General features: G+C 37.2%; 1 protein-coding gene across 8 annotated transcripts in view; it reads left to right on the forward strand.

Annotated features, from left to right (window-relative positions):
• kirrel3b (kirre like nephrin family adhesion molecule 3b) overlaps positions 1-19647 on the forward strand; it is a 220662-nt gene that overhangs the window by 148118 nt on the left and 52897 nt on the right. The window lies entirely within an intron of this gene.

The raw sequence follows: 19647 nt of genomic DNA on the forward strand, positions 1-19647 counted from the left end.
GTAAATAATGGCCCTGGAAAACTACTCTGACTCCTGGGAAAAGTTCATTCTGTCAAAAAGTCCTTAGAGTCCCTCTGGTGAGATTTGGATCTGCCCCATGGTCTCCTCCCAGTGGAACATGCCTGGGAAACCTTCAAAGGGAGGTACCTAGGTGGAGCAAGGTCTAAACTCAGAGATCCCACTGGATAACAGAGCTCTTCAATTAAGCTTTAAGGCAGAGCACAGCCACACTAGACGTAGCTCGTTTCAACCGCTTGCATTCAGGGTCTCATTTATGATCTATATGCTTTGAGCAAAGGTCAAAATTACAACATATACGGATCTGTAAATGGAGAGCTATGCTTTTTGGCTCATTAGGTTATTCACCATATTAGACCAGAGAAGTGCCACCAATGCAGTCACCTCCAAAATACACCACAATACTTCCCTAGGTGTACATGACTGCCCATGACCAAACCAGGAACAAGTCTCCTGGGGGCAATTTGGGTTTACAAGATTACAAGATTAAGTATAAAATCAACAAAGACAAAGAAAATTATTGAGTTGGGTAAAAAACAAACATCTAATCTTTTTTTTATATTATAAAGACTGACATATTTAAATACCCCAAGTGAATCTTTATAAAATGAAATGCTGTAGATAAAAGAATTAGACAAGAGTGAAACATTTGCATGGACTTTTGGCTCAATTTGTACAGTTTCATTCTAATTTCCTTGTGTCTTGCCTTCATTTTCAAAATTACTTTTAGCTTGAGAGCTCACCTAGTCTTAATTTTTCTTTAGTGGGTTACCACTGAGGGTTGTCATTTCTGTCTTACTGGGTAGCACTTTTAGGCTCATCCCTCTTTGTTAGTCCCTTCAAGCTTCCCGCTGCCTCATGCATTCTCCTCGACTGAATGGTTGCAGAGGAAATAGCTGGAGTCCAAGAAGGAGCAAAGAGAACAAGAGAAAGAATGAAAAAAATAGAAGGGGAGACCGAGCGGGGCGTCTGCCACGCAGTCCAAACCATCAGCCACTGATCCGCCTTATTGATTCAGCCTAATGAAAAGTGAAACTAACGATTTGTAGGAGAGCAGGAACCCAGTAAAAAGTAGAGAGGGGAAGACAAAGTGCAGCAGAAATTTCTGTGACTGGTGACTCCCTCGTTGAAAATGCATACAAGTAAATGTGCTTATTCTTACTGAGACTTCAGCAAAATGTCACTGTCTAATATTTCTGCCTGTGTTATCCATTTTTCGAATGACAAAGGCAGAAAATGAAACAAATGTTACTTTAGTTTCACGTAATGAAAGGTGGTGGCTAATTAATTTGATCAATGTTGGTGTAATTGTATTTTCACAAGGTGGCATTTAAGCAATTCTCCTTCATACCATATTCCTTAATTTAAATTTCTATGCTTGAGAATTTAAAAACAACTTTATAATTCCACTTCCACATAAAGCATTCCACTATGGGGAAGAAAATACACAATATGTAGTTTACAATTTGTATTTTCAATATTTGCTGAAAGTTTGCGTTTTGGTAGTTTTGGAGTTTTCTTTAATCTTGCGTTTTGTTCTCTAGCTTGTTATAGGTTTGTCTCTGTGGATTTCTAACTTTCCCTCTTGTAAAAGTGCTATGCCTGAAAATGTTGTAAACAACATCTGTCTTTGATTTTTTTGTTTGTTTGTTTAAGCAGATCAATTAATTATCACAACTTACACAGCTTTTTTTTTTTGGATGCATTGGTGCTTGGCAAAGCAACTTAAACATGTAATACTATCACCAACTGATTGTGGACTGGGAGACTAGATAGGAAAACAACAACATAACTGGATTCTTTCATCTACATTAGTTTCTTTTAAGTAGCATGACATGGCATACCTGCACGTCTGGCTCCATCGCCACCATTTACAACAATTCATGTTAAATCCCTATCGTAAGCTGTTATTTACTTATTAGCAGAAGAATAAAACACTATTTCTCCAGGTCTTTACATTTTGTTGTGCCAACATACAAAAGCGGTACAAGAACAAATGCTGCAACTGTTTTTTGTTTTTTTTCTGTACACACCACAGCAGAGAAATGGAAAGTCTTTTTTTCAGCTATTTGGCTTACTTAGGGTGAGAGAGTTTATCACTTCCTCCCAAAAGGTAGAATAGAGGGTGTTTGTTTAATCCTCTGCCAAGCAAGATGACTTCTGAAAGCACTGCCAAGGAGAACTTCAGGCTGACGTATACGGATGGTAATGGAGAAAATATATGCAAGTCCTGTGTCAACGCAAACTCCAAGCTGTCAATTACTTGCCAGTGTGTGACAGTGAGTCTATTGACTGGGAAGAAGGCTACGGCGATACACACCTACAGTATGGTCACACATGGATAGAAATGCACAGGAAAAAATACCCACAATACACACACCTTTAAATTTACTAGCACACACACACACAGACACTTTTTTTTCCTTACCTGACTTCAGAATAAATCTACAGTAAAAGCCTCTCCTGCATCTATCATAACTCAATATCAACCAAACTCCGCTCTGCGCCATTTCAGACGAAACTCTCTTCAATGACTTTGATAGGTTTGTAAATAACATAAGACAAATATTTACTCCCATAACTCTCATGGAATAGTTTTTGTTTGCTTTTCACCTTTCTGCTTTTCAGATTAATGATTAGCTAACTGATGAGTGAAAGAGAAGCAACTAAATGGAGTCAAATGTTCAGGAAGGCTGGCCTTATTAACCCATCTATTTTCAAGAAAATATGGCATATGGTTTTATTAAATCTACTGCAGCCAGCTGTCAATGAAGAAAGACAAAGATAATGCATAATACTGACTACATCAAAACTCGTAAAGAATAACAGAGGTCCCTCTTTGAATATCTCCTAGAACTAAACCGGCACTAAACTTAAACCCATACAAACATTTGCACAGCTTGAAGGCTATATCCTAAGATGCCAAAGGAAAAATCAAGGTCTTGTGAATTAGTCATGAGGGAAGAGAATGGAGGGTTTCAGGTCCAAAACCTACCCCTGAGGCCAATTATACCACTTGTAGTAGGTTAGCACTTCTTCAGATTTTGCTCTAATCTTTTTACCTCAGTTTAGGAAAGACTGTATTGGGGGAGAGAGACCACTGCTGCCTTATTAAGGTTAAGGTAAAAAGAAAAAAGAAATGTCCTAAGTGTATAGACGTGGCAGTCTATTCAACAAATAAAGACATGTCACATCAAATGTGATGGCTCCTGATTCTTATGTAAATTGGTCATTGACAGGAATTTTATTTTCAGAGTTTGGTCCTTACCCATTTTTTGTTTTATTCTTTTATATCCTACTTCATACAACTAACTGCTCTTTTTAAGCCATGAAATCAATTAGTCCAAATTATTTTTTACTTCTTTTTTGACAAAGGCAAATTTTAAAAAAAGTTTTTGTTTTGTTTTTTTCTATGATGTTTTTAACTTTAGCGTTTACTTTGTGATTGACTCTTATATTATTAGCTTCAATTTTATAACATCCAAATGTGTTAGTCTAGAGCAGGGGTGCCCAAAGTTGGTCCTCGAGGGCCGGCAGCCTACATGTTTTAGTTCTCTCTCTGATGGTAGTAACAGCCTTTTCAGCCCAACCTTAAAGCTACAGTGGGCTCTGATGACAGATCCACTCTTCTAATTTATAGTGCATCAATGATTCGTCAGACACAGAGTAAAACCCCTCAGAGATGCTCCTGATGCCTCAAATATAAAATGTCTCGCCTGCCCCATGTAATAAAAACTAAGGTCCAACACCACCGAGAGTTATTCATGGATAAAATCGCTGGTAGTGCATAAAGTAACGAGATGACTAGAGTCAAAACGTACTCAAGATAAAATATAGATTTAACCACTTAAAAAAGTTAATTTATCTCTATTTGTTTTTAAAGCAATACATCTTTTTTAGTTATTTTCTTCTCAGCGTAGAACAACTACAAAACCAAACATTGTCAAAGAAACTATGTTCTGTACCACATTTAATAAAAGGGGCAGCACCAAGTATATACAGCACATTAAAACAGTATATATTAAAGCAGGAGAAAGGCTTAAAACAGAAGAAGATTAAAGCTAAGTCTTTCAAATGGAAATGTATGGCACTCTTTGAGCATAGGAAATAGACGGACAGACCGGGACTAATGTGATTCAATTTCTTGGTCCTACTTGGAAAAACAAAAACAGAAGACATGTTTAGTAATAGTTTAAGTTCAGCAGGTAAAATTACAACTTTATTGTGATGGTGATTATGTATATATCAGAAATATTTCTTATATTTAAGAGTTTGATATACACTCACAGACCATATTACAGATAACAGAAAGTGCTTGTGTCATAATCAAAATGTTGCCTTGATTTTTACCGACTGCGCCTGACAAACAACTATAAAAAAATTGGTGGGAATGTTTAAAAACAAAAAACATATTTAACTTTCGTACCTACTGAACAATGTTGTGTTTACTTGTAATCACCTTTCTCACCAATTAATTCTGCTCGATGGCAGTTTTTACAGGTTGATTTGTTGAATTTACATTTGACTTACGCTAAGATAGCCGTATTTGACAGGATCACTTGTTCAATAATTAAAAAGAGATTTATGTGAAGTTTTTTCAGGGAGTGAAACTCAAAGACCTTCCCAAACATTTGTCAAAATGAAAAGCATTCATGAACACAATGTGATGCCTGTTGTATAACAGACATAATTGATAGCATGCCATTTGAATGAACCATTGTGGGCAAGATATTTGTTTTCCCTTCCCCTTGCATTGTTAATGTTTTGGACCCACGCTTCGGCAACAATATTCATGTGCACAAAGGCCCAAGGGTACCTTTTGTTATTGTTGCTTCCAACTGCCAACGCTGAATCAGCCATTTCAGTGGATAAGTCGGAATTCATTATTTCTCAAGGATCATGCTGCCATCTTTTTAGTAATGGAAATTAACTTGAAGGGCATGGTATAAAAGGCAGAACAGGCTAGAAGAAAAGTAAAAGTAAATGAGGAGTTTTAACTCTTTATGCTGAAAAAAGTACAAAACTGCTTCACATTAAAATTGAACTTTGTCCATATATAAAATGTTTGACAACCCTTAAGTGATTAACATAATTTTATGATATTTTACAGAAAGGTGTTAGGTGCTCAAACCTAACAATAGAGAGCAATAGTAATGTTACCAACTAATGGTTTGGTCTCATTTTACACAATATATCTATAGAATGATCAAAGTACTTCTTAAAAACCTGCAAAAAAAGAACTTTATCTTAGGGTAAATTTGTACTTAATGTGATCAATTCACAAAGAATAGAAAAAAATCCATTCTTTTTCTCTATATGGTGGCAATTCACAACATGTCATCTCAAGGTAATTTGCACAAAAAAAAAAGTCAGTCTAATCATGCACATATTACAATTGATTCTAGTGGTCAAATTATTCATAAATTGCAATTTATTATTGAACTTAAGTTTTGAATAAGTTTTCTATGTGTAGAAATCCAGCAGATTGCATTGAGCCATTGACTTGCAGCATTCACTCTTCCTGGACAAGCATGTAGCGACAGTAAAGAAACCCTAATCTAGCGAATCATACACAAGGACAAAACCTCATGCAAGGGAGAAAAACCTCCCCTTCAACAGGATGAAACCTTTCAGCAGAACCTGTCTCAATACAAATAGCCATTTGCCATGACCAACAAAGGATTTGAAAAGACAGAACAGAATGCACCACAAGAAACAGAAGAACTGATGTAGGAATATTTTCTTTGTCAATGAATAAAAAACGTTAACTGCAGGAGAGGGGCTTTTAGTTGCTGTCACCATTATTTCAGCCGATCCCCCCATCTAGGAAGGTATCAAAATTAAGCAGAATGCAGGACAAGATTTACCTTCCATGGAGAGTGAAAAAACTGAGAGAAAAAATAACATTAACAGTTAAAATAATAACAAATAATGCAAATTGGAGAGTTGTAGAAGACAAAGACTGTAGAGTGAGGAAAAATGGTCAGTTTGTTTTCCAGCAGCCTAATCCTATTGCCGTATAACTACACAGGTACTTAAAGAAAACCTAAACCTACTGAACAGTTTTGTGTTAACTTGTAGTCACCTTTCTCACCAATTACTTCTGTTCGAATTAGACAAAAGAAAGGTAGAGCCAGGGAGAACCGGTTTTCCAGACTGCAGTGCTCCCCACTGGATTAGGCTCTACCTTCTTCTACTTCTCTATCTCCAGGGTGACTCCCTCTCTCATCCAACAGCTAGGCAGTTGACTCTTGATATATGTCGAGAAACACGTGAAACACATATGATTAACACGCCCCGATAATTCTTGTAATCCTCTGATCAAAAAAAAATCTGTTTTTAACTATAATCTTTAAAAAAGAAAATGTGAAGTCTGGTCTTAAAATACACAGGGTGTCTGGGACTGAAACTGCGAGCGAATTCATTAGGAGAGGAACCTGATAACTAAAAGACCTTCCTCCCATTCTACTACTTTTAGAAATTCAAGGAATCACCAATAGAAAACCTGCAGTATGAGTGTGAAGTGCTTTGTTAGGAACATATGGAATAATCAGATCTTTGATATATGACAGAGCTTGATTATTAAGGACTTTATATGTGAGATGGAGAATTCTGAATTCTATTCTGGTTTTAATAGGAAGCCAACGAAGGCAAGCTGAAGTAGGAAAGATATGGTCTCTCTACTGTTTTTTTACCAGGAAAAAATGGACTTACTGACACTTTCAATGTTTTTGAAATTTGCAGTATTTTTAGTTAAGTTTACATGGCTACATGTGCATGCATGGACTCTCTCCAGATTCTCTGGTTTCATCCCACAGTCCAAAAACATGCATGCTAATTTAACTGGTGATCATAATTTCATCTAGGAAGTGAGAGTGTGTGGGTGTGCATGTGCATGGGTGACACGTGTGTTGGCCTGGTGGTGGGCTGGCAACCTGTCCTGGATGAATTAGCCTCTCGCCTGAATATAGCTTGTACTTGGTCCAGAAATCCCTCTAATGAACATGAGCGAGATTATCTGGGTAGCAAGAAATGAGATCTTGGCTGAATTGACTTAGCATATGTTGTAGTGTACAGTATAGGTGAGACTAAATAAAGCAAACCACTTGAGAATGGTGTTGGTATAAAATAGTAATGTCCTGCTTGGTCTCGGACCTTTTCATCCTACCTCTAATTTTTAGCACCTGACTTTAAAAATTCTAAATTATTAATTTAAGCTTGATGAATAGAAAATTATGTTTTGATTATAATTTTTATAATAAAAAAGCAAAATGTGGTAAGGTCATCCATTATGCTGTAAAACTGATGCCTCAAACTACCTGTGTACTTGGAAAGCTATATGAATTATCCAAGTACACAGCTGAACAGTAAGCTCCCAAGTTTACTGTAAAAGCAAAAGAAAATCTTCAATGAACAAGTAACTCAATTGGAGAGAGAAGTGAATCTAAAACAGCCATATCTCCTTTACTATAGTGCCTTTAAAACTTTCTAAGTCTCATTAAGTTTTGTAACCAAATCCTCCTTCACTAGAGTTGGGCTAAGACTCACCATCTCAGAATTATAAACACATGTAAGTGGAGATAAGGTGTCCGAAGCTGCAGTCATTCTAGAAGAAAGTCTGACTGTAACATTCATATTTCACTTTTTTTTCTGTTGTGTTCTCTGCAACTCGAGACAGGAAGATAACTACATCTATGATATCAGGATCTGAGAACAGGTGCGTGATTATGGCTGACAGATTGCAAGCAGGATTTTTTTTCCTGTCTATCTTTCTACATTTCTGCTGAAGGAAAAAATATGACGTGAATACATCTGTGCTCTGCACAACAACAGCTCCGACTGTGTACAGGTGTTGAACTGATTTTGAATTTGCTCTCTAAATGTTGTTGCCTTGGCTGTAAATGCAACAGCTATTGGAAAACTCTCTTCTTGCTCTTACAAAACTTTTTAAAAGCAATCGGGCGAATACTTGGCAAGAACCAAAAATAAGAAGCTACTATTTTTAAAAATATAATTTGGAATCTGAAACGCGAAGCTCCTGCCTCCTCACTTTTAAACACATACACACACGCAAGAATGAAAACTATAGCAACAATGTGGTGAGCAGCAGTGTCAGCACCCTCGCAATCTGTGCTGAGTGTTGACTGCAGCTACGCATGGCTAAGCTGCGTTGAAGCAAGTGTTTATCAGATCTGGCATCTCCTCATTTTATTTTCATCCGTAGTTCATTTCATCTGGTACTATTTATAAATATCAAGGGTATTACTACCAATGACCCTCTGCATTCATTAAAATGTTTCACTAATTGGGGAAGAAAGGGAGTTCTGACCTGACTATTCAAAGCCTTGATTCCCCAAATGATAAGAAACACTAAGTTGGGGAGAATGAGAAACTTTTAAGGTAAGAGTTCTAAAATATGTAGAAAGGCACGGGGGAAGGATCTTGTATGAGTAATTCAGATCCACTTACATTAATGTCTCACTGTCCATCAAATTTGATAAACAGCAGTACGTTTGTATTGTCTTTCATCTGATCCAAAGTGCTTAAAAACATCTACTCGGTTTTACATTTTTTCTTCAGAGTAACTTCATTACATTCTACTAATTGTCTAAGGACCATTTCTGGCTTTTCTAACACTTTCATTCAGGTGCACATTTGCTAAATACCATTAGCAAGTTTTTTCAGTGTATTTATATCCTTCAGCTGTAGAGCTGAATAAAAAATTGTTTAACTAATTCAACTGCTAGTTTAAAAAAAATCTAAATCAGATGAAAACGTCAGTGTTGTATTTTTCATATGGAGTAATTGTAAGCTGGTACAGGTACAGATAAACAAGAGAATCAATCTCTCTCTCTCTTTCTCTGTTGCTCGCTTTCTCTCTAAATTATGCAAATAAAATATAAGCAAATTGTTAGCAGTGTGAATGTAGGCATTCCATATTACTTCCCACTTTATTAGCTGTTATAGAGTCTGATGGCAGAGGGAAAGAAAACATTCTTGAAGCTAGTATTCCTTCATTTTGTTCTTTTATAAGATGTGTGAAAAGTCCATATTTGGGGCCATAGGGGTCTTTGACAATGGAGGCAACTCTCATGTACACTCTGCAATTGTAAATGTACTGCAGAGTCGGTAGTGGAGTCCTGATGAACCTCTCAAATTTGTTTCTCACTCTGTGCAAGTGTTTGTGATCCATGACAGTGGCACTGCCGTACCACACAGTGATACAGCTGGTGTAGATCCTCTTAACAATGCATCTGTGGAAATTCCTGAGGTTCTCAGTCAACATGGCAAACTTCCTGAGCTTCCTCAGAAAATACAGCCGCTGGTTTGCATCCCAAGGTATTTGAAGCTCTCAAATGACTAGTGGATGATGAGGTCTCCTCTCCTTCTTCATATCCACTATCAACCATGGAGGTTGTCATCCTCACATCATTTCACCAGATTTGCCTCCTCCCTTCTGTAAAACACTTTCTGATATGTTAGAGATCCCAAAACAAGCAAAAGATCACCCATCCATCAAACTATTCTCATGTACATTTTTGTCATCTTCTTATAGAAAAATAAACCAGTCATTTGTAGCCCTCTGGATTATGTCAGTTAAAGTATAGAAGACATTATATTGCTGTCTTAAATTCTTAGGATAGATGGAAAACACATAATCTTAAATTCTAGGCTGAATGTTATCTTTCCAATTAACATGCCACTTATGTGTTTACCTATTTATCACCTTCATGCTGTTATTACTGGTTTATAAATATTCATGAAGTATTAAAAAGAATGTCCCCCCTCCCACCAACTTCCCCTCCATTTAAATATTGTCTACATCATGTAAATCCTACAAAGTGTCGCAAACATTAATTATATATTTTGGTCCTCATTGAAATTATCTCATTTCACAGTTGCTTCATATTTGTCGGCAGCACATCCATGATGTGAGTGCTCTATTCCCACACATCCCAAAGGTGCTTGATTAGATTGAGATCTGGTGAGTGTGGAGGCTATTTAAGAACAGTGAAGTTATTTAATGTTCAAGAGGATTTAAGCTTTGTTACATGATGCATTATCCCATTAGCAGGAACCAACGTTTGATAGTATCTCTGTGGTCATAAAGAGATGTGGTCAGCATGAACTGAATATTCATGCTGACCACATGAACTGAATATGGTCCAATGATATTTAAAGGGTGCTCAGTTGATTGTAAGGGATCCAAAGTGTGTCAAGTAAATGCCCACTGCCCTCTTCCCTTATACCAACAACAACATAAAACATTGATACACAACAGTATGAGTTTAATGTTCGTGTTTTTGCCAAATTCTCACCCCATCACCTGAAACTATCAAATTAGTCTCTGTTATTGTTCAATTTTGCTGAACTTTTTGAAAATCTAGTTTTAGTTTTACAAGAAGGTTTAAAAAGGTGTATATTCAGAGATGGTATTCTTTAGTTGTAGCAAATTGGTATTTATACTACTGTTGTTTTTATATCATCGAGAACCAGTCTGCCCATTCTACTCTGAGCTCTGAGATCAACAAGGTGTGTTAAGCTAACCAACTGCAGCTAGCTATTTTTTTCTTTTTTGGACCCAGTCTCTGTAAATCTCAATGGATTAACAGTTTGTTTTTTTTTGTTTTTTCATAGACATTTTCAGACCAGTCGATCTGCCAACAATAACTATGCCACATTCAAAGTCTTTGCCAGGATTGTCTTGCAAAATAGATTTTTAATCTCAATGGGAGTTTCTTGGTGAAATAAAGGTTAATAATAAAAAGTCGCTTAAACCCCTATCTGTGCTAAAAACAATTGAACCCAACAATTGCTTTTGGGCTTACTGCCAACAAAGCATGCAGTGAGTCTAGTGAAATCACTGGGTTGTCTAAATACTCTAAATGATTCAGAGTACTTTGTAGGTACTCTCTTCCTGCAATGTGTGGTTTATGCTCTACAAACCTCTGGGCTGAAAATACTTTATAAATGGCAGATAAACAGTGTACGTCTTAAGTAACTTTAAGTTCACACCTTTACTAAATACTCACGCCATGCTCACAACTTTCTGCCATACTGCTTATTATCATCTGCAACTCTTTTATAAGGGCAAATGAACTATCCAATTTTGGTCTTTGCTTTATATTCATTAATTTACTCATTCTATTTGTCTCTATGTGCTTGCATGTGTGGCGTGTGCAGGGGTGTGTGTGTATTCATTTGCACGCATGTAGCTGAGAATACAGTAGTTGTCAAACAGATGCACAATGACAGCTCCCAAAGAGGGATGGTGATCTGGGCCAGTGAGCCAAACATGTCTCACGTCTCCACGTGTGCTGGGCATTCCTTTTCTCATCTTCCTTTTTCTTCTTTTTTTTGATCTATCTATCAGAAACTTTGCAAGCTGTTGCGATGGGACGACAGGCAGTCTGTTCGAGCGTTCTTCAAAAATATCCAAGTCAGGAAACTCATTGCCGAAGCAGCGCATTACAACTGTCATACAATGCCTTCTCCTTCCAGCTTCCTTTTGAGAAGCCTGCTCTCATTCATTTGCTTCCAAATTGTTTTTCCTCCTCCCGCGCTCTCACTCTTGTGAAGCAGGGGATAGTCTCAGTATTCCAACCATCTGATTCGGTGGAGCTCTTCCAGCACTAGTTCAGTCCTGAAGATGCCAGCAGGTTTGCCATCAGCAGCGCCAATATCAAAGCAGATTTATCATCCACCCGTATTGGAGGTAATCTGCTTCCTCGCATACACGCCGGTTTTATGTTTTTGTGGTATGGACATTTTATGTTTCACAAATCAAAAGGTGGTTTTATGGTCCCCAAGGGTTTATCCATGCCCCTCTTTGAGGCGACGGACTTACCACCTTGCTTCTCTGAGTTAATTACACATTAATATGCTTTAGTTTCATTTATGGGGCTCTTTGATTTTGCACTAAAAGTAAATGATGACAAAGCTCAGTCCATCTGACATCACTTTCTCTTTTTTATGTGAGAAGCCCAATTCATAGTTTATAGTTAAATATGTCAAGAATAAAAAATAATAGAAATTTTTAAGACAAAGAATGAGTAAGGCATTTTTTTCAGCTTTGAAGATAAAGTAGAGGAATGTAACAAAAAGACTAGGATGGGGTGATGTAATAGTCTGCTTGTGACAGACTAATTTGGATTTTTCTCTTCAGAGAGAGACAGAAAAAAATGACTATTTGAAGCGTGTAACTCACCATGACATCTGTGATCCAGAGAAGCCACTGAATCTAAAGACAACTCAAAATATGTGACCCTATTAAGATCTTTCAAATGATTAAAGTAATGAACTCACTGTATCTGGGAGCTGTTTTTCTTTAGCTAAGACACAGACCTTACATCTTTGATTATTACCGACAGGCACATCCTTTGTGGCAGCTCTGCAGTCTGTAATCTTTGATTTGTATAAAACCTGTAATCACAGTAATACTTGCAAAACCTGATTTCTAAGGATGAATGCCCACAGGGTTCATGGAGAATAAAAATTGTGAAAGTATTGAAAGGGTTTTCATTATTATACTTCCGAAAAAGAAAAAAAAGAGAAGTCAGTGAAGCAGGGTTAGCAGTGAGTCAGCCCTGTAATTAAAGAGGAGCGATCAATCTGTACCACTGACCACACTACTTATGCCAAGTCCATCGAATGGCTGCAGTAAAGAGCTAATTTAGAACCATTAGGGACTGCCAAGTTTGCAAACAGCCCAGTAATGATGATGGCTGATTCAAGTTCAAGGCTTGGCCTCTGTCTAACAGTCAGACCTGGCAGGGATCTGTGAAAGATCTCAGATGAAGAGAAATATTTTTTTTTTAAATCATTATTTTCTTTTTTCAGTCATTTGCATGTTTATTGCATGCTGACTTATTGATCAAATCTTCCCCATTTTCCTGCCTTACTAATCCCTTCATCTTCTAAGGAAACTAAAAACACAAAAGTTTCCCAGTTTGCCTATTCTTTAGTTGATCACAAGTGTATTTCTAATAATTTATGTGTTTTATTATTTTTTAAGAATATTTTGTAGATATTTATTAAAATATCTACAAATATCTGTGTCTGGCTTACCATAATTGCCGTTTTACACCAGGTTCTTGTATTGCAAAACACAAAAATACACAAATATCCAACATTACATTGATATACACTAAACAGCAGTGCACAGTAGGCACCTAACAGTGAATGCAGAAGAAGATGACCCCCAGTTGGAGCCCATGTGTCTTCTTAAAAAGTATCAGTGTGGAAATAGACTGTATATGTTGTGGAGTATCATTCCATGCTTTGGTATAAACACAGAAAAAATTAGGCCTTGGTTGTATTGGTCTACATATCATTACTATTTGTACTAGGATCTAATACTAAATTGTATTAGATTTGTTTATAGTTTCTCTTCTATGTGTCCAAGCAGTTACTAAAATTTTCTCATGCTAGCACATATGCAAAAATTAAAATAAATATCAAATATCAAGAGCTTATATTTTCAATTTGAGAGCAGGAGTTCATATCTTTGTAATGTTTGCACTCAGAACATCTACTTTCTTTCAAATAAAATCAGTTTAATTCCCCCATATGCACAGTTTTATTATTACCTAATCAGGCAGCTGATAAAAATATCTTACTATCTTACTGAACTCAAAAATATGCACTTATGTAAAGATACTGCGCATACCTCCAACTTGAAATATGACTATGACTAAATATTAACTATGGAAGGAAAAATAGTCTTCCTACTTAGGTTATAAGAAGATTACAGACTCAGTTATCCTAATAAACAATTGTGTGTAGTAGGTAATTAGGGAATTTTGTTATTTCTATACTGCTACTGTGTTTTCTTTTGTAGATATTTAATAAAAAAGCACTTGTATTTACCTAAAATCTTTGTCCTGTATGCCGATACCGACAAAACTAGCCCTGTATTTACTTGGTATCTGAACAAAACCAGAATTCCCCTATTTCACACACCCCTTCTGACTTTGACAAGTGGTGGCAAGTATTTCTTTGTAACTGACCTAATGGAAAAGGCATTTCCAAGAGTGGATTTAGCTATCAGAGTAAAAAGACCTACATAATTGCGTCACAAAGTGGTGTGGAGGTGGTGAGGCAGAACGCTGTAGACCCAGGATGTGATAAATAAATTATTTTAATGAAGGATGTCCAGAATAACACAGTCCAAATAAAGTCCAGAAACACCGTACAGCACGGCCGAGCGGAAACCAGGGCTCGACGCCGGTAGCAACCGGTTACACGCAGGACTATAAACAACGAACTGGGCACACAGACGAAGGGGACAAGACGCTAAATGAGACGATAGCTAGACAAGGACCCGACGAGGAACAAAGAACACAGGTGGGGTTTAATACACTGAGGGTAATCAAGGAACGAGACATACCTGGGAATGAGACACACCTGGGAAACAATCAAGGGGAAAACAGGACAACACTGGGACTCAGAGACACAGAAAATTCTAAATAAACACAGAGAAAAACTCAAATCATGACAAATTGGTACCATGAAGAATCTGGAAATACTCTGAAATTCAAACTCATTGAACTTTCACTATTTTTTAATGTCCCCACCATAAGGTTCAGTGTAAATAACAATGGACTGTTTTGAGAGTTTATATTAGAGCGACACAGAGTAGCATGTAATTGTTAAGTGGAAGAATTATTACACATGGTTTTTAAAACAGATTGTCCAGAACAAGAAACACACATCAAAGATCAACACTTTAGTCAAGCTAAATTAAGAGGGAGGAGTAATAGGCCCAAGAAGTAATAGGCCGAGGATAACTGAAAGAGCTGCAGATAGCCATAGTCCAGGTGGGCAAATCTGTTAACAGAACAACTATAAACTGTGCAGCACAAGTATGTTCTTTTTTAAAACTATGGCAAGAACAAAGCAGTTTGACACAACCTTTGTATGAGACAGAGCATTCATTTGAAAGAAATGTTTGCCCTACATGTATAACACTATGTATGCAATAACCTAATAGTGGACGTATCACTGAACACACAAGTCCCACAATGCAAAATGGTGGTGCTGGCATTGAGCTGCAGTTGATGCATTTCTTCAGTAGGGACAAAACTACTGATCAGACTTAAGGGAAAGATGAATGGAGATCGAAGGTAATTCTTGAAGAAAACCTATTGATTCAGACTGAAGTTGAGGTTTGCCTTCCAACAGGACATCAACCTTAGGCACACAGCCAGAGTTACAATTGAATGATTTAGATCAGAGGTGTCCATCTTCAATCCTCCAGGGTTAGTGTCCTGTATGTGTTGACTGCATCCTTGTTCCAACACAACTGATTTAAATGACTGAATTATCTCTTCTTGACATCACTTTAGGTTCCCGAGATGCCCATTTGATCTAGGTGTGCTGAACCAAAGCAACATCTAAAACATACAAGGACCAACTTTGAACACGACCAAAGTATGTTTATCTGTTAGAACAGGCCAGTGAGACACCAGATTTAAATCCAACTGATAGTCTGCAGCAATTCTCAAATAATGTTCACTGATGTTTCTCATCTGGTTTGACTGAGCTCCAGCATCTTTGCAAAAAACAATGCGCAAAACTATACAGTCTCTAGATGTACAAAGCTTGCAGTACCGCAAAATACTTGCAGCTGTTATATAGCAAGGAGTGGCTCTAAGGTGTTTAAGAGGTATAAACACCTTGACAAGGCATTGAATTTTGACACCACTGTTACTATTCCCATAGAACCTGAAATACAGTGAAAGAGAGTAAGATATTAAGGCAGCCAAGTCAAGTACCTCCCCTCAAAGTGTTTTGCTGGCAAAGATACCACCACTTCCACAGTGACATGACCTGAATGTGTTCCACAGCACAGATATTTCTGCCTTTGACTTTCATGAAACTCCACTACACCTGTGGAGAAGTAGTGAAGCAGAAATTTTACGACGTTCTTGTGTGCTTCACATCGCTGCTCCAGAAAAGAAAAGGTAAGACACATTTTAACTGAGACTAAAGGAGGCATATAGACTTAACTATGTAATGAAGACATAACCAAGTTCATTAGTGGTGTTGCTTTCAGAAGCTAGCACCTTTATACAGACACCGATATGTGTTAACATGCCTGGGAGATCTTTTTTTTTCTCCTTGGAAAGAAAGGATAAAAAACTTGTGATCTCACCTTTCCTTGGAGCTTTGAGCACTTTGAGCAATAGCAGGAAAATCACCCCTCCTGAATGTGCGCCATTCAAAGGAGAGTCCTATCAGTCACATACTGTCAGGCTCTCCTATCTAATCTTCTCCTCTCCATATGAAAGCCTTTATGGCTGCCTTATATGCTTGACATTTAATTAATGTTTCAGTCATGTCTGCTGGAAAATGCTGACAGCAAGCCGATATCTCTGGATCTTTGCAATCAGCTGTCATGGAGTGAGTCTCACTTTTATTTTGTCTGCATTTCTGGTTCATAATGCTGTTCTCATGCTCCTTGTCTCATTTGCATATCAAGCAGGCACTGGATTGTTAGCATGAGAATAAACTAATAGGATCCTCCTCATGACCCTCTTTCCAATTGACGATGAAAGAACAGAAGGTGGCCACATTCTCACAGAGATGCTTTCCTCCTTGCAAAAATCAGCATGCTCACTTGTCTGACCTGCTTGTTTTGACCTGGGATTCCTCCACCTCTCCCACCCTCTACATATTAATGAGGAGAAGATGAAAGGGAGCCATGCCAGAACCAACGCTGCATTTCAAACTCGAGCACATATAGGGAACAAGTGATTCTGAAATGTCTTTGAAATAGCAGATTTGCTTGGCCAGCTGGCCGGAGTCGAAGTAGTCTGGTCTAGTCAGAGTACAGACTTCAGTGTTCCCACGCAGGCCTGAATCAGCCATTACTCATGGTAAATGTGCGGGGTTGATGGGTGTGTTTTCTGATTATTTGAGCAAGGAAACATTTCACATGGTTTTAATCAATAATGTTATGTAAGGAAAATGCATTAGTCATAACAGCCAAAGACTGAAAAGCCACCCCCATCTACTAATCAGCAGCAGCACTAGAACAAAGATGTGCTTGTGTTTAGCAAAGTACTAGAGTGGTGCAGATAATCAAATTAAAAACATCCATCCTTTTTAGCAATAAAATAGTTTTAGATCTAACTGGCAACCCACCAATTACAGGATGAAATCATGCTCTTTGTGTTCCTTGTATGTGATAATTCTTTGTTATTTTTTAATACATGTGTCAAACTCCAGGCCCCTGGGACAAATCTGGCCTGTAATAGACTATAGAATGCCACATAAATGGGAATTCAAGATGAGTTGTGTACTTAAATATTATCATTCAAAATAAATCAGTTTGTTATTGTATAGAGCCAAATCACATCAGTGTGAAAAGATGTTAGATGTTAGTTAATGGATAGTTTATTTCTCCATACATTCTGCTACAACTGGTCCTTTGAGGATATTCATCATGTTCATATGAGTTTCAGATCTGACGCCTTACTTAGGCAAGGTTTAAGTAAGGCGTGAAGAGCCTGAAGTAATTACTTAACACCAAATTTTATTCTTTTCCACCTGAATTTCAAAAACAAAACCCCTCCAAGACTGCTTTGTACAGCTACAATAATTTTAATGTCCTCCCAACTCATTTGCAATGAAAATCATCTATGTCTTTTAAACCTTTCCCACTGGATAGAATGTCTTCTTTCATTTTCTGTTTACTAACTGTGAACTGATTGAAGCCCTACTAGAAATATGTAGAGCCCTGGAAATATGTTAAGAACGTGATAATGTTAAATTAAACTACTTTATTATTTTTTATTTCATAGATTTCTGTTATGATAATACCCCTTTAAGAAAGACACAATGCATGATGGGAGTAAAAAGTTCATGACCTGTGGAGATACGAAAGGAGAGAAAACTACACACGCTGTATGCTGAACCGTGGATTTTGTTTAATAAAGTTGCACGAAAAAGCGAAGACCTTTGAGTTTTTTTAGTTCTTTTTTAAGGGTGCAACAAATACGTCCATGAATCATCAAGGTGGTGGCTTGCTTTTGCACAAAATCTAAGTAAAATGATGCCCATTTCCACTCCTCAGTGAGCTAGGGAATGCACCTTACCTAAACATATTTTTATTTCATCATAAGGCAACACAAAGACAAAAAGAACAGGCACCCCCACACATGTTGCATTCACACCTATGGAAAATTAATGCTGAATGTTTTGCATGATGCATGTTTTTGGACTGTTGGAGGAAGGCATACTTTCTTGACATGTTGCACACATGTGTAGGAACAACATTCAAATTGTGAGCAAAAAAACTCCTTGCTAGGTTTTGAACCCAGCACCCTCTTGCTTCAAGGCCATAGTTTTAGCAAGTGTATGTGGATTAGCAGTGCTTGATTCACATGTAAAATCAATTTCTTGTTTGTTTTTCCTCATTTATAGAAAAAAGTCTAAACTGTAGCATGTAGTCTCCTTTGTTGATTGAGAGAAAATTGTCAGCACATCCTTGTTTTCATGCTTAGACGATTGCAATTCCCTGTTTGAACGACTTGATAAACTTCTGTCACACGTCCTGTCTCATTCAAAATGCAGTTGTTAGATTATTACAACTTTGTAGTAAGTAAACAGTGGAAATATAGCTCAGTTCAGTTTTTTATTTTTACAACAGATTTGTAGCCCTTTGCAGTCTGATTTTATTAAACAGCTCTTCATTGAGTCAACTTTGTTAAAGGTGTGCAGCAAACTTTTAATTTCCTCTCACTTGTACGCCAATGATATTCAGCTGTATGTCTCTTTTAAGCCTAACCAATTTTATAGGTCTTCTGTCCATTTAATTTTCTCCAAAGATCTGCTGCTCATTGGAGTTTTTCCTTTTTTTTTTCTTCTTGAATCACTCTCTGTGAACCCAGGAGATGGTTATGTTTGAAAATCCCAGTAGATCAGCAGTTTCAGAAGTACTCCAACCAGCCCATCTGGCACCAAGAACCATGCCACATTCAAAGTCACCTAAATCCCATTTCTTCCCCATTCTGATGCCCATTATAAACCTCACCAGGCCTACATGGATTGAGTTACTGTCATGTCATTGGCTAATTTGCTATTTGCTATTGCTGCCGGTGAGTGTAAATAAACGTTACTTACATGTAAAGCTCATGTCCATGTGAATGCCAGGACCTACAATCAATTTTCCAATTTTAGCCATTTTAATTTAGCTACTAATCCTTGTAAATATAATGGGTTTTTACTAAGAAAAAGTTGGCCAAATATATCAAAGTCTGTGTTCTGATTTAATAAAGATCTAATAACTAAAGAGCTTTAAAGTAAATCCAGTTATCTGGCTTTGAGATAGAACTTTGGAATTTGTTTGATTATTTACTTCAAACTGAAGTAAAATTGGGAGAAGTAATACTTTTTTAGACTTGTTTTTAATTTCAGAAGCAGCAGGTGTAGAATACTGTATATGTGCTCTTTTACAGGGGAAAGTTCATACATATATCTTGCCATAAAATATTACTTTATGCTGTTTTTCATTAATTTTACGAACACACCCCAAATTAAATTTTTTCTCTCTTTTCATCTGTCTCAGATTTGTTTGACAGCAGATATCTCACCCATAACAACCTCCTCTCCAATCATGACGCT

Source organism: Xiphophorus couchianus, chromosome 18, assembly GCF_001444195.1.
Source record: "Xiphophorus couchianus chromosome 18, X_couchianus-1.0, whole genome shotgun sequence".
Lineage (NCBI taxonomy): Eukaryota > Metazoa > Chordata > Actinopteri > Cyprinodontiformes > Poeciliidae > Xiphophorus > Xiphophorus couchianus.